The following is a 14,189-nucleotide window of genomic DNA, read 5'->3' on the forward strand; positions in this document are numbered from 1 at the left end:
CCTATAAATTTTATAATAAAATATATTTGTATATGTTTATAGTTACATATTATATAAAATATGTATATTTTATATGTATGAAGTAAATATAGTTAGTTTATATATAAGTATATATAAATAAATATAAACAGAAATAAATGTATATATAAATATATATTTATGTTTAAGTATATGTATGGAGAGAGAGGAGTCATATTACTGAATTTTAAGATTTACTATAAAGTTATAGTAATCAAAATAGTATGGAACTGGCAAAGGGAGAGACACAGATCAATGAAGCAGAAAAACTCTGAAATAGATTCGTCAAAATATAGTCAACTGATTTTTGACAAGGTGCAAAGTCAATTCAATGGGGAAAGTATAATTTTTCCAACAAATGGTGCTAAAACATTTCAATATACATACACAGGAAGAAAAAAAAAAGGAAAAAATAACATTAACACATGCTTCACACCTTATGCAAAAATCAACTAAAGTGGATCATATACTTGAATGTAAAATGTAGGCCTATCAAATTTTCAAAAGAAAATACAGAAATTTGCATCATCTTGGGTTTGTAATTAGTTTTTGGATATGACACCGTAAGCACAATCCATAAAAGGAAAAAAAATTAATAAATTGGACTTAACTGAAATTAAAAACTTTGATTTTTGCAAAAAAAAAAAAAAGTTTAAAAAAAATGACAAACTAAGAGGTGGAGAAAATATTTGCAAATCACATGTCCAATAAAGGACTTGTAGCCAGAATATAAAGAACTCTTATAACTCAGTAAGAACATGAATAACTCAATTAAAAAAAAAGACAAGAGATACTTTTCCAAAGAAAATATACAAATGGAGAAAAGCACATAAAAAGATGCTCTAAGTCATTAATCATTAGGGAAATGCATATGAAAACCATAACATATACCTCTATTATAATGGCTAAAAATTTTTTTTAAATTGACAATTCAAATGCTGGGTAAGGTGTGGTGCAGCAACCAACCACTCCCTGTCATTGTTTATGGAAATACAAAATGATACAGCTAGTTTGGCAGTTTCTCAACAAAATTAAACATACATTTATCATATGGTGCAGCAATCTGAATCCCAGGTAATTATTAAAGTGAATTGAAAACTTCTATACACAGAAACCTCTAAGTGAATATTTATAGAAGCTTTACTCATAAACAAAAACTGGAAGCAACTGAGATATCCTCAGGAGGTGAATAGATTAATGAATTGTAATATATCCACACAGTGGAATACTACTCAGCAACTTTTAAAAATATTAACTATGCATTCACATACAACAATAAAGATGAATCTTAAATGCATTTGGTAAGTGAAAGAAGCCAAACTGAAAAGACTACACACTGTATGATTCTATTTATGTGACATTCTGCAAAAGGCAATACTATAGACAGAAAACACAACTTAGCAGTTGCCAGGAGTTGGGAAGAGGTTAATTACAAAGAGATGGCACAAGGTAGATTTTAAGTGATGGAGATGTTCTTCATGGTACTGTAGCGGTAGATACATGATGGTGCGCATTTGTCAACATCCATCAATGGTACACTTATTCTAACAAGGTATAATTTACTATAAAACCACGAGTGAAATTTACTGTATGCAAATTTTAAAAATCCATGAGGATGTGGGGGATTCCCAGGATGGAATGCAAACTAACAAACCTACCTGTATTAGAAATAACCAATCTGAAACAGATGGGGGAAGGAGCTGACCTTAGTAACTTTGAGGATGTGTTCGACTGGCTAAAAAGCAAAAGCAACTGTATATAAATGCTTTACCAGAGGGGTGTAAGTTGGTGAATTTGTTCTCACAGGGGTATAAGTCAGCAATTCTGAAACTACTCTGCATATATAGTAGTGTTAAACAAACAAACAAATTGTAGCTAACTGAAGCTAGGTTTCTCTAAGAAAGAAGTTACAAATAAAGCAGAGAAGGCTAGAATGATCCCTGTGGTTCTAGATTAAAGTTGGTGTCAGTATTAATTCACTAAGTGTGCACTGTCACAAGCAGAAGACATAGAAATAAGTATTAATATGTATGTGTATATATAGGTTAGTAAACATACATTCGTTTCTTTGTCTATTTGCCCAAAGGGCCTAGAAGCAATGATACCACATTAGCAATGAGTGCCCAGATCTTGCTTTCTAAATATCATCCTCCAATAAAAGAAACCATGTCTCCCTGAAGAAATGGCTGATTTTATGACCAGGACAAGGAAAATACAAGTCCGAAACTTCTTGTAGTGCCACAAAGATAGGAAGTGCTAATAAATAAATAAATAGAGGGAGGGAGGGACAGGACATGTTTGGAGGTATCCAAGGCCGCTGACAAATGCAGTGCTGTGCTAGCAGAAGAACTCAAAGGATTCAGTTCCATTAATGGCGAAAATCTATTACAATGACACAGTAAGGTTACACAGCAAACTATTAAGGGGGAAAGGTGCATTAGGCAGAACTTGGATAAATCCATTCACAGACTTTCCTTCCCAGCCCAGGCAGAGGCAAACCAGGTGTGCCCTTTTCTGATAGTGAAAATGCAGTGGCATGTATTTAAATGTTTCTCCTAGGGAAGTCCATTTGAGACTCAGAGTTTAGGGTTTTTATCGGGGGCTAGTAGTGTTGGCATTCTCTGCCTGGCAACTACCAAAATCCTAGTATCTCAGAAGGAAGCAGGTGTTCAGTGTTAAGTGAGTAAAACAACTTCAGCAGTGTAGAGAACTTTTCTTTTTCTTTTTTCTTTTTTTTTGAGAACTTTTATTATCAGTGTGGGGATCTTTTCACAAGCCAAGTTCCCAGATGTCACCCAAGGACAAACTTGCAGGCTGACCCTTCTAAACATAGCAGCCTCTGACCTATTTTAACTCTCTCCTGTACAGGGCATATCAAAAGGACACAGGAGTCAACCTAAAACTACTCCCAAGGCCAAAATTGGAACAATCCAAACAACAAAATAAGTAATTATAACATTGGATTATAATCCAAAGAATAAAATAAATATTGATGAGTCTATACTGATGTAAGTGAAGGAAACAAACAAATAAATAAAATTAGTGGTAGTAGAGTGTGTGTGGCAGGAATCAAATCTTTCTTACAGAAGAATTTCAGATAATAAATGTAGGAGGAATCAGGGATATTGAAAATAACCATGAGCACACCACTGTGATAACTGCTGCAGTCAAGATCCCCTAAAATTAGAACAGAATATTTGCACAGTCTCAAAGTATCTCACCAAAAAATATTAGTTAGTGCTGGTTCAAGTGTTTATAGGTCCACAAATTCTTTGATAATCATCTTTCTAAGAGGTGAAGCTTGAGTCCTGTTTCCTGGAATGAGGATTGGACTTACTGATTTGTTCTAACAAATAGCATGGAAAGAGAAAAATAGTCATTTTACAATTAGAGAACCCTGGCAAACACCATTTTAAACAAGTGACCAAAGTTAACATCATTAGTAATAAGTCATATTGAAATCATGGTCCCCCTGATATGATGTGATGAAAAGGGCACTTTGCCTCTGTGATGTCATTTTCCCAAATCCATAAGCTCAGTCTAGTCATGAGAAAATATCAGGGAAACCTCAATTCGGGGATATTCTACAATATACCTGACCAATGCACTTCAAAATTGCCAAGGTCATGAACAGCAAGACAGAGAAACTATCATGGATTGAAGGGGACTTAGATGCAATGACTCAATGTAATATGGACAAGATTTCAGAGCCGAAAAAGGTCATTAAACTGGTAAAATCAGAGGGAAGTCTGTAGTTAACAGTATTGTACCAATGTTAATTTCACTGTGTCAGTCGTGTACTGTGGTTATATAACAGGTTAACATTTGGGAAAGCTGGATGTAGGATATCAGTAAGTTCTCTGTACTGTATTTGCAACTCTCCTGTCAATCTAACCTTATTTAAAAAACAAAATTTTTTAAGCATTTAGACTAGCACACACTAGTTGTTAGCTGATGTTAGCTTCTCTTAGTCAATTTACTTGATAATCATCCCCAGAGGGAGATAATGCTGGGAAATCTCTCATTGCCTCTACTCCAAATAAAGTGTTTCTAAGGATGAGTGATTTTAGTAGCATTCATAAGCTTGGGAAATTCCATTGCCCTTAAATGAACAATATCATGATGGAAAGTTACTAGGCAAACAGTCCTAAAACTTAGTATTTGTTCAATTTTTGAGTTGCTGGCATACTTTAGTTATATTGTACCAACATGGCTGGGCAGGAACTGGGTCTGGACTGTGACCACTCAGACAAGATGAGCGAGCTACACACAGCCCCATGACAGGCTGTGACCCCACCTCCCACCTACCCAGGGTTATGTTCTTGTGGCTGTTTGGAAGTGTATGACCCAGGATGCAGGAGTCAAATCAACACTAAAGCCAGAAATACCTAAAAATGTGACAGTGTTAAAGTGTGTCAAGTGTGGCCTTACTGATGATCCTGAGGGCTCTAGATATTACTCCAATAGTGGTCAAATGAGAGGCAGGCAAGAGTGAAGGGGTAACTTTGGAATACAGATTTATTGTAAGCTATATTGTATTCCTACCTGTGCTTCATCCTATAGTAAAATGCTTGTTTTCCTCTTATTGGAAAAGAGCTTTGTAGTTTTACCCTGGCTAAACTCCTTGTTTGGTGGCTTTTGTGAAGCTCCAGCAAAGTAGTTTTTGCTTATTATTTATGTTCTTACCTACTTCCAGAAGAGATATAAGATGGCTTATTCACCAAACAATTTTGCTAACCCTAGGCCTCCATTCTTTTCCAGACCATCTGTTCCTCTTCACCATGAAGTCATAGTACTAAATTTGTGACAGTACAATAATTTCCATGGTAACAGGATGTGGTCTTCACCACTGAATCCTGATTTCACTCTGACCAATATCAAGCAGCAGGAGGATTGGGGAGTATATGCTGACACTTTCTATTCTTTTTCAAGTTTAGTTTCTCTGAAATTCTTACTTCTGATTCTAAAATCTTAAACCCAGCTGGGATATGTGTTTTCGCATAGTTTACGTATGAAGCATTTGTCCAGTAAGTGATAACAGAAATGTAAGTCAAAAAATTATAAGCTGAGAAATATCACACAAACCTATACATACACACAATGATGTATAAACTTGCTTGAAGGTGGGATGAATAGCCAAGTCCTGGTTTGTAGAGAAGAAAAGAGAACAGAGAATCCATTTAAAAGACATGAAACTTCTAAGCTAAGAAATTGCTTTGATGACTGTGATAAGCAGTGGGAGGCAGATGACCTAGTTCCTACTCAATGGTTTCCTTATCTCGCTTAGCACAAGTAAGACATAAAAGGGTCTTCCCATGTGAGCTCAGACCATCTGAGCATAGGGTGATAGGCAGCCTTATTCATATGAATGACCAATATCTGGATATTTTGTCCATTTGCTTCAATCTCACGTAGCTCAATTACACAATCTTTGGAGAGAACTAGTTATTGGAAATCAGAACAAAATACCTGATTAGTGCATTAATCTAGCAATTTTATAGGACAGACTGTAATGGGCAAGGACTATATATTGAGGCTTTGCTGGACATATTACATAACATTATATACATGATATACATATGTGTTATATATCATATATGTATATAACAGAGAAAAAGTATAACATGTAAGAATATTCCCTCCACTTGTGTTCTCCCTCACTTTCTGAGTTGATGGGGTAAGTGGGGGAAAGTAACAGGGAAAAAGAGTGATAAGGGATAGAAAGAACTGGAGAAGCTAAAATGATTTACATTAATTTTTTAAAAGATAAGGAATTGCCCACAGTGGAAAAGCTATGGAAGGAAGAGGAATGGGACAGAGAAAGTAGGATAGAGATGAGGGAGTGAGTGATTGAAAAGCAAAGGAGTATTTAGACAGCAGCTGCTCTGTGGTGTGGGGCTTTGGGGAAATGAATAAGGATTTTTTTTTTTGAATAAGGATTTTAATTAAGTTCTAGATATGTGGGTGGCTCAGTGGTTGAGTGTCTGCCCTGATGTGGGATCCCGGGAATCGAGTTCCACATCGAGTCCCTGCAGGGAGTCTGCTTCTCCCTCTGTCTATGTCTCTGCCTTTCTCTGTGTCTCTCGTGAATAAATAAAATCTTCAAAAAAAAAAAAAAGTTCTAGATATGTGGTGTGATTCACTACTTTGCTACTTCAAGACTTCAGTGAAGATAAATGATCTTTCAAAGCTCTTTAAAGATGGATTTGTAATTATTCTTTTGGATGAGATGAAATGTTCAGATGAACATTAAGGCTGGAGCAAGCCCTAGTTTGGTTTTACTTATATATAATCAGACTTTCTTGAGGAACATAATCAGTGGGCTACCATCTACTGCTATCTCTTACCCTTGGAGAATATGTTGGCCAGAGATGGGTAAATCATAATGGTCTGAAATTTCTAACTCTAATGAAATGTAATTTAAGCCTTAAGGATTTGGAATTTAGTTGAATTGACATGGAAAGGTAGAAAAATCACTATTATTGCTTCAGGGAGGCCTAAGACCAAGACCTAGGCCCAATTTTTGAGTTCTAAGAGAAGGCAAGACTGGATTACAGAGAGCATCAGGACACCTGAAGGATAGGATTACACTTACAGGGAGACCCTGCGTTCAAGTCTGCTACTATCTGACATGGATGTCTCCGAGTCTTGCTATAGATTGCAGTTACTTTAGAAAATGCAGAGCCTCCTGCTGGTACTCATGCCTAGGGATATGGTAACAAGTGGTAAGGAAGACCCTGCATGAAGGTCATCATTACTTTTGATGTCATCATCATTTTCTAAGTATGAACATCATAATGGAGGATGTGTAATGATTTGAGGGAGGGTAAAGTAAGATAAGATGAAGGTAATTATCAGGATAGAAACAGAGACCAGGAGAAAAGTAGAAAGGATCAGCTACTCCCAAGTGTCCTATATAACATTAATCCATAATGTGTGTGTGCTGTGATTTAAAAAAAGGGTTCTGTGGGAAGATAATTTTGGGCACATTGCATAATATTTTTTTCTTTTGGGGAAATATATACTTGCATGTTATAGGCTCTGAGAAGTCTCACCAAGAAAAAAATCCTGCTTAAACTACTGTTGCTCAAACTTATTTAATCATGAAATACATTAGGTTAGCAGCATCTATAAAGATGGGATAATATTAATATTGGGATTAATATTGGGATAGATGATGTATATGAAACCATTTTATAACAGGTTATTATATTATTCTTACAGGTTAAAAACAATGAGGATATAAGTCTATTGTCAACCTAAAGTCAATTACTCTGACTTTTGACCTTCATGTAATTTCAGTGTAGGGTTTCACTCTACTATATAGCCAGACATTGCTTTATAGAAACTAAGTGAGGCTTGTATTTGGCACTCCATAAAGATGCATACTTTTCTCCATTTCTCCCAAATGCTCAGTACTTTCATTATGCTTGTTACTATGCAGAAACTCTCATTTGGCAAATCTCAAAGGTATGATCCTTTGCAGGGTTGCATGTATCAGAGTTTTTTAACTCCCTCCCACCAAAACCAACCTTATTTCTAAGTTAACTTTCCGCTACAGGAAAACTGTGAATAAACTTATCAGGTTAGCCAGGTTACATATGTGCAGCATAACAGGGACTTGCTGAAAATATGCCTTTACCCTAAAAGAGAATATTCAAGGTAGGGGTTTTCAGAACTGGAGCAAGTTAGCAGGAGGAAATTTTTTGAGTTAGATGGATCTTTGATGATCCATAGATTGTACCACTTGAGAGTCACTTCTTGTCTTCACGTGAAGGGACTCAATCTGTAGTATGATGCTTGACTTGAAAGCTATGCTTTGGGTGCCTGGGTGGCTCAGTTGGTTAAGTGTCTATATATTTTGATCTCAGCCAGGTCTTGATCTCAGGGTCCTGGGTTTAGATCCTGCCCTGAACTCTGTGCTGGGTGTAAAGCCTACTGTAGAAAGAAAAAGAAGAAGAAGCTTGACTGTGTGGTGTATTTGTTTTCAATAGTCCCAGAATTGCTGGTGCAATGTTTCATATATACATAACATCAAGCATGGGAGAGTGTCTATTTACGTTTAATGAATAAATAAATGGCTATTTGCATGGCTGGGGATTTTTTGTTTTTAATTTTTGTTTACTTTTTAATAGATAATTCATTCACATGAAATAAAATGCAAAGGGCACAAACAAGTATCATTAAAAGTATGTTTCTGTCCTTTTTCTGTACCTCAGTGATTCCATTTTCTTCTCCAAGGGCAATCATTATTACTAATTTCTTTCTGTAGGTACTCCAACCTACAGTTCCAGTAGAGTCCAGCCTTGTCACTGTGCCTAGACATAGGAGTAAAAACAGAAAACAAAAAAACAAAACAAAACAAAAAACCTAGTCAGATTACCAGCTTTCAAGTCTTTTGACACCCTGAACATCATGAAGCCGAGTCAAACTATCCCTGACTCCCTACCATAGACAAACTGTAAGTATAATAAAATGGTTAATGTTTCATGCCACTATGTTTTGGAGTGATTTGTTACACAGCAACACACTGACAGACTACATTAAGGATGCACCTAATTAGCAATGTTAGAAAGAGAGAATAAAAGGAATTGGTGGAAGTAATATTTGGGGAGATGATACTGAGAATTTTCTAAAGTTCTTGAGATGAAAGCATATATTAGGTGCAAAACAATGAAACTAAAATTCATACCAAGATGTGCTATAGTGAAGATGTCTAACATTGAGGATAAAGAGGATAAAGAAAATTTCAAAAGCCATCAAAGAGAAAACCTAGATTACCCATAAAAGAATCACAATTAGATGCCAGAATTCTCATCAATAACAAATACCAGAGGCTGCTATGGTACTATCTACAAAGCATTGAGAGGGAAATAACTGTCAATATAGAATTCTATACCTAGCTTAGCTATAATTTAAAAATAGTGATGAAATAGAGAACTTTTCTTTCAAAGTAGAGTTTACAACCATAAATTTTTATTGACTGAATTAACAAAGCATGTATTTCAGCAAAAAGAAAAGTGAATCCACAATGAAAGTATATTAAATAAGCAAATATTAAATGCAAAAATTGAGGAATTAGATTGATAAAAATAATTATACATTGATTGTATAGTACCTGTTTTTTTTTTTTTTTAAGATTTTATTTATCTATTTGAGAGAGAGTGAGCTAGAGAGAAAGCACGAACAGGGGAGAGGCAAAGGAGAGGGAGAAGCAGACTCCCTGCTGACCACGTTGCTCAACCTGGGGCTCAATCCCAAGATCATGACCTGAGCTGAAGGCAGACACTCAACTGACTGAGCCACCCAGATGCCCCTGTATTATGCCTGTTTTATGTTATGTTTTAAGAAATATGGAACCAAAATTTTGATACCAATAAATCCCCAATACATTTGGTAGCTAAACATAGTCTTACGGGAACAGTAGGATAGTTGCATTTTAAAACTATAAATTGTTAGGAAAATACGTGGCTATGTATTCTAAAAAATTTAAGAGTAGCTGCTTCTAGCACAGACAAAATATGATCTGTAGTTTCCAAATCAGCAGAGGTAAAAGGAATAAAAAAAGTTTTTAATCTAACAAAGGCAGGAAAGACAAACAAAAAACCAAGGAGAAAACATTGCAAACATAAAATCAAGAGTACACAGTAGCAATGATAGAGAATTTCAAATAGATCATATTCATATGAATTCAACTTCCCAGTTAATAAAGAGACTGTCAGGGTTAAAAAACCAAAACTCAGGTACATGCTGTTTACAAAAGATCTGCCAGTAATAGAATAACAGAAAGTTTGAAAATAAAAATTTGGGGTGCCTGGGTGGCTTAGTGGTTGAGCGTCTGCCTTTGGCTTAGGTCGTGATCCTAGGGTCCTGGGATCAAGTCCTGCATCAGCCTCCTGCAGGGAGCTTGCTTCTCTCTCTGCCTGTGTCTCTGCCTCTTTCTCTGGGTCTCTCATGAATAAACAAAAACCTTTTAAAAAAATAAATAAAAATTTTAAAAAAGAAAGAAAGAAAGAAAAAGTTATAGTGAGCAAATGCTAACCAAAAGAAAGTTGGAGTAGAATATCAATATCAGATAGAGTAAATTAATAAGTATTAATAGCAGTATCACATAATGATTAAAAATTATATTAAAAATGAAAAATAATAAAAAATCACCAAGAAGTTCTATCTAGCTAATCCTATAACCATGAAATTTTTAAAAAGCAACAGAATTACAGGAAAAAATAAGTAGAACAACAAGTATATTGGGAATTTTAAATATATCTTTATTAGAAACTAACAGATCAATGAAGCAAAAATTAAGTTGAAGCATCCACTATGTTTTTTTGTATTAATTTGCAGCTCATCTTAAGTGGTAGCTTTCTCTTTCTACCTACTCCACACTAATTAGTGTAGCCACCATGTAGATCCTGACACTCCTGACCCTCACCTCCAGTCTAGAACTAGGTGTCTCAGGGCTCCTGTTCCTCATCAGGGCTATTAGGGACTAGAGCTGGAAAGCAGACTGGCACAAGTCTTGATTTCTCTGCTTCCTTCCACTACCAGGGACAAACAGCAGTTGGTATGTTTGTTCATTGTGTTTGTTAAACTCTAGCTCAGGGTGCAAGTTATAGCTTTTCCCAAATCCTCATTTCACTGTGAGTCTGACCTAAAGGACCATACTCTATATGGGGTATCATGGATCTCCATTACTCTGAAGGACTCAAAGTCCTAGCCAACTTCTACCTGCTTTTGGACCCAATGTATCAGGGCCACAGCTCTATCCTCACAGATTCAATTGCATTGGTCACTCATCCCTGATGTCCAGAGATAATTATCTTGTTAATGAACCCAGAGATATCTTTTTAAAAAAAATTTGGAGAGAGACAGACAGACAGACAGACAGAGACAGAGAGAGAGAATGCACAGGCATGAGCAGAGGGGAGCTGCAGAGGGAGAGGGAGAAGCAGACTCCCCAATGAGTGGGGAGCCCCATCTCCATCCCAGGACCCTGGGATCATGACCTGAACTACAGGCAGATGCTTAACCAACTGAGCCACCCAGGCATCCCCCAGAGATGTCTTTTAATGAAAAACAGAAGATGTTTTTATGATTGAAGTTTTTGGAGAAGACAAAGAAATCCAAAGCATGAGCTCACAATACTACTTTAACTATTTTCCAGTGCCATTGTGGATATGAGGAGCTCTATATGAGGAGCTCTTTCTACCTTCTTTGGCTTTATATAGTAATGGGGATTGAAGTTTGTATTCTATTCTCAAATGCCAGAAATCTATTTAAAATATCTATAAGTCTCCTCAGGGCTTCTGGTTTCAGATGGGAGGCAGGGTACAAAGTCTCCTTGTTTTTTGCTCTCCTCTCTAATTTTCTGTATGCAATTAGAGGAATTATATATATATTCTGGTGCTGAAAGCCTTAGTCTTAAGTCATCAATCTTTGTCCTGGATTCTTCAGTCTACATGATTTTATAACCTTAAGTTTTGAAATCTATAAGGGCATGAGATAAAACAAACAGGGGTGAGTGTAGTGGGAGGAAAACCCCACTAATACAATCTCATTATTATTCTACTAGGAAAGAGATTTCCCCTCTCTGTCCTGTGTCCTGAAAAATCTATATTCTCCTGTTTCCTCAGAAGCCATGCTCCTCTCTACTTAGCCTCTCTTACCTATTAGTTTTCTCTCCTGGATCATTTCTTACTGAAGTCTTCCACTTCTTTAAAATATAAAACCTCTCCTAGCTCTCCCATTTCATCAGCAAGCTTTCTGAAAACCCTCAAGTAACTTTAATTACCATCTACATGCTGATAATTCTGAATCTACAACTGTGGCTCAGATTTCTCACAAATTCTCCAGATCCACAAGATTTTCTCAGTCCCAGGTAACTGTAGTTCAACGTGTCTAAAACAAATTCTTATCTTCACATCCATACATCTCTCCAACTGATTTCTTGTGTTTTCTACTTTCATTCAATTTCCCAAGCAAAAACCCAGGAGTCTCCTAGGTTTCTTCCTCTCCCTCTGTCACATCCAATAAGTGGCCAAGTCTTGTCATTATATCTCCACTTAAGGAATGTTTATAGCCAATCATTATTAGGTATCAATAGAGCCATAGCAATATAATGAATCAAAGATGAGGTTAGGTAAATTTTTTTAAAAAATTAAAACATCATTAGATTTAGGATAAAAAATAGTTTCAGTAAAGAAAATATGATTTGTATTGCCCAACAAAACATAAAGTCTGAAAGCAGAAAAATTTATAAGAGGTTGTTAGATTTAGTTAGAAGGTTCCATGTAATCTGTTACCTGAGAGGTAAAAAAGGAATTTTTGCAGAGTATACAGTAGTTTAACAACTGTCTGGATTGTAATGTTTTTATTGTATTGTTTTTATTTATTTTTAAAAATTAAAAAAAATTTTTTTAAAGATTTTTGAAATTTACTTGAGAGAGAGAATCTCTAGCAGATTCCACACTGAGCACAGAGCTCAACTCGAGGCCTAATCTCATGACCCTGAGATCAGGACCGGAGCCAAAATCAGGAGTCAGATGCTTAACCAACTAAGCCACCCAGGCGCCCCTGTATTGTTTTGCTTTAAATGGTATTTTCACTCTTACCCAAATGCGTAAGAGTATGGTGATATTCCACTTTGTACCAACAGGCCAAATTCAGATGATATCTTTTGTTTTGGAGAATATCAGTTTTTCAAATGGCAATACACAAATTTCTTAAGGTGTATATCAGCCTCCTTGACCTAGATCATTATATGGAATCATGTCCAACTGTCACAGGTTATAGGCAGCAACACCAGACATAGTCTCATTCAGAAGACATAGACTGTTGAGTCTGGAAGTATGTTTTAGAAGTCACTAAGTCCCTTTCCTGTTTTTAAGATGGACTGGGTATCTAATCTCTTTTTAATATCTCCCATGGAAAGTAGATTCTAGTAAGAAGGTGGCTAAGAACTATTACTACCACCAGGAAGTATACTTCTTTGCTCATCCATCAATTCTTCCTCTTGCTCCAGACTTTATGGTCTGTTTTTCTCTTTCTTTACTCTTGCTTTTTTTCTCAATTCAGTTTTCCAGCCGCTCTTTTTCTTTCTCACTGCCCCCCCTAAAAAAAAAAAGCACAAATGTTGAGATTCCTGACTGGTGACATTCCTGAGAAATGAGGAAATACGGTTGTCATATAACTGGGAGGGGTCAGAGGTGTGACCTAAAGTTGAGGGAAGAGAAGAGAAACCTAAAGGTAAAAGAAGGATGCCTAGGTGGCTCAGTGGTTGAGCCTGTCTTCACGCTCAGGTGTGATCCTGGGGTCCTGGGATGGGGTTCCACATCAAGCTCACTGCAGGGTGCCTGCTTCTCCCTCTGCCTGTCTCTGCCTCTCTCTCTCTCTCTCTCTCTCTCTGTATCTCTATGAATAAATAAATGAAAAATCTTAAAAAAAAAAAAAAGAAAAAAAGGCAAAAGAAGGCAGAAAGGTTAAGTAAAGATTTAATTTTGGATTTTTATTACCTAAAATGATTATTTTCTGAATCCCATCTAGGGCATTCCATCTTTCTCAGGTAGTGATGGTTCCCACTAGATCCAAAACTACCAAAGAGGGTCAGTAATGATGCCTTCAAAGATGACCGCCCCCATCAGTTTTTGGTTGTATGAAAATATCAGCACCTGGATAGTCCATTAGGCAAGCCTTGAGAATTGCTGATAATAAGATCTTTTTTCCAATCACCAGGATGTGAGCAGTTATTATTTTATCTTTCATCTATTTCCTTTTCAATTTCCAATGTTTCTTTTAAACTCTTGTACTGTGGTGGATAGCTCAGGCATTCATTTTTTTTTTTTTTTTTTTTTGTATTAGTAGCTCAGGCATTCTTTAAAAAGAATGGCAAAAAATGAAACTCCTAACAATAATGGCAACAACAATCAACTAATCTACTTTGCTCGTTGGTTGGTGGAAGATGTTGAAAAACACAAGAAATAAGAGTCACCCATAAATAGCTCACCTTACAGAAATAACTGCTGTTAATACTTTGCTGTATTTCGGATCATTTTTCTATGCAATTTTATTTCGTAGTTATACTTCATATGTTTTGAATTTTGATACAATTTTGTATCTTTCAGGTATATTTTAGTCTAAAATGTTTTTGGCTATAGTTTTCCATTACTTTTCTG

General features: G+C 36.0%; 1 protein-coding gene across 4 annotated transcripts in view; it reads right to left on the bottom strand.

The window, feature by feature from the left end:
- The window catches only part of NMNAT2 (nicotinamide nucleotide adenylyltransferase 2), a 194,102-nt gene that overhangs the window by 171,540 nt on the left and 8,373 nt on the right, over positions 1 to 14,189 (bottom strand). Inside the window, exon 1 of one of the 4 annotated variants that reach the window (XM_049112146.1) lies at positions 4,705 to 4,811. The exons of 2 other annotated variants lie outside the window; for them this stretch is intronic. The gene's annotated coding sequence lies outside the window, so the exon portion shown is untranslated. Of the gene's footprint in view, positions 1 to 4,704; positions 4,812 to 14,189 lie in introns of those variants that run through there. One more of the 4 variants, XM_049112147.1, reaches the window with a different exon arrangement.

Source organism: Canis lupus, chromosome 7 (genome assembly GCF_003254725.2).
Source record: "Canis lupus dingo isolate Sandy chromosome 7, ASM325472v2, whole genome shotgun sequence".
NCBI classification, from domain to species: Eukaryota; Metazoa; Chordata; class Mammalia; order Carnivora; family Canidae; genus Canis; species Canis lupus.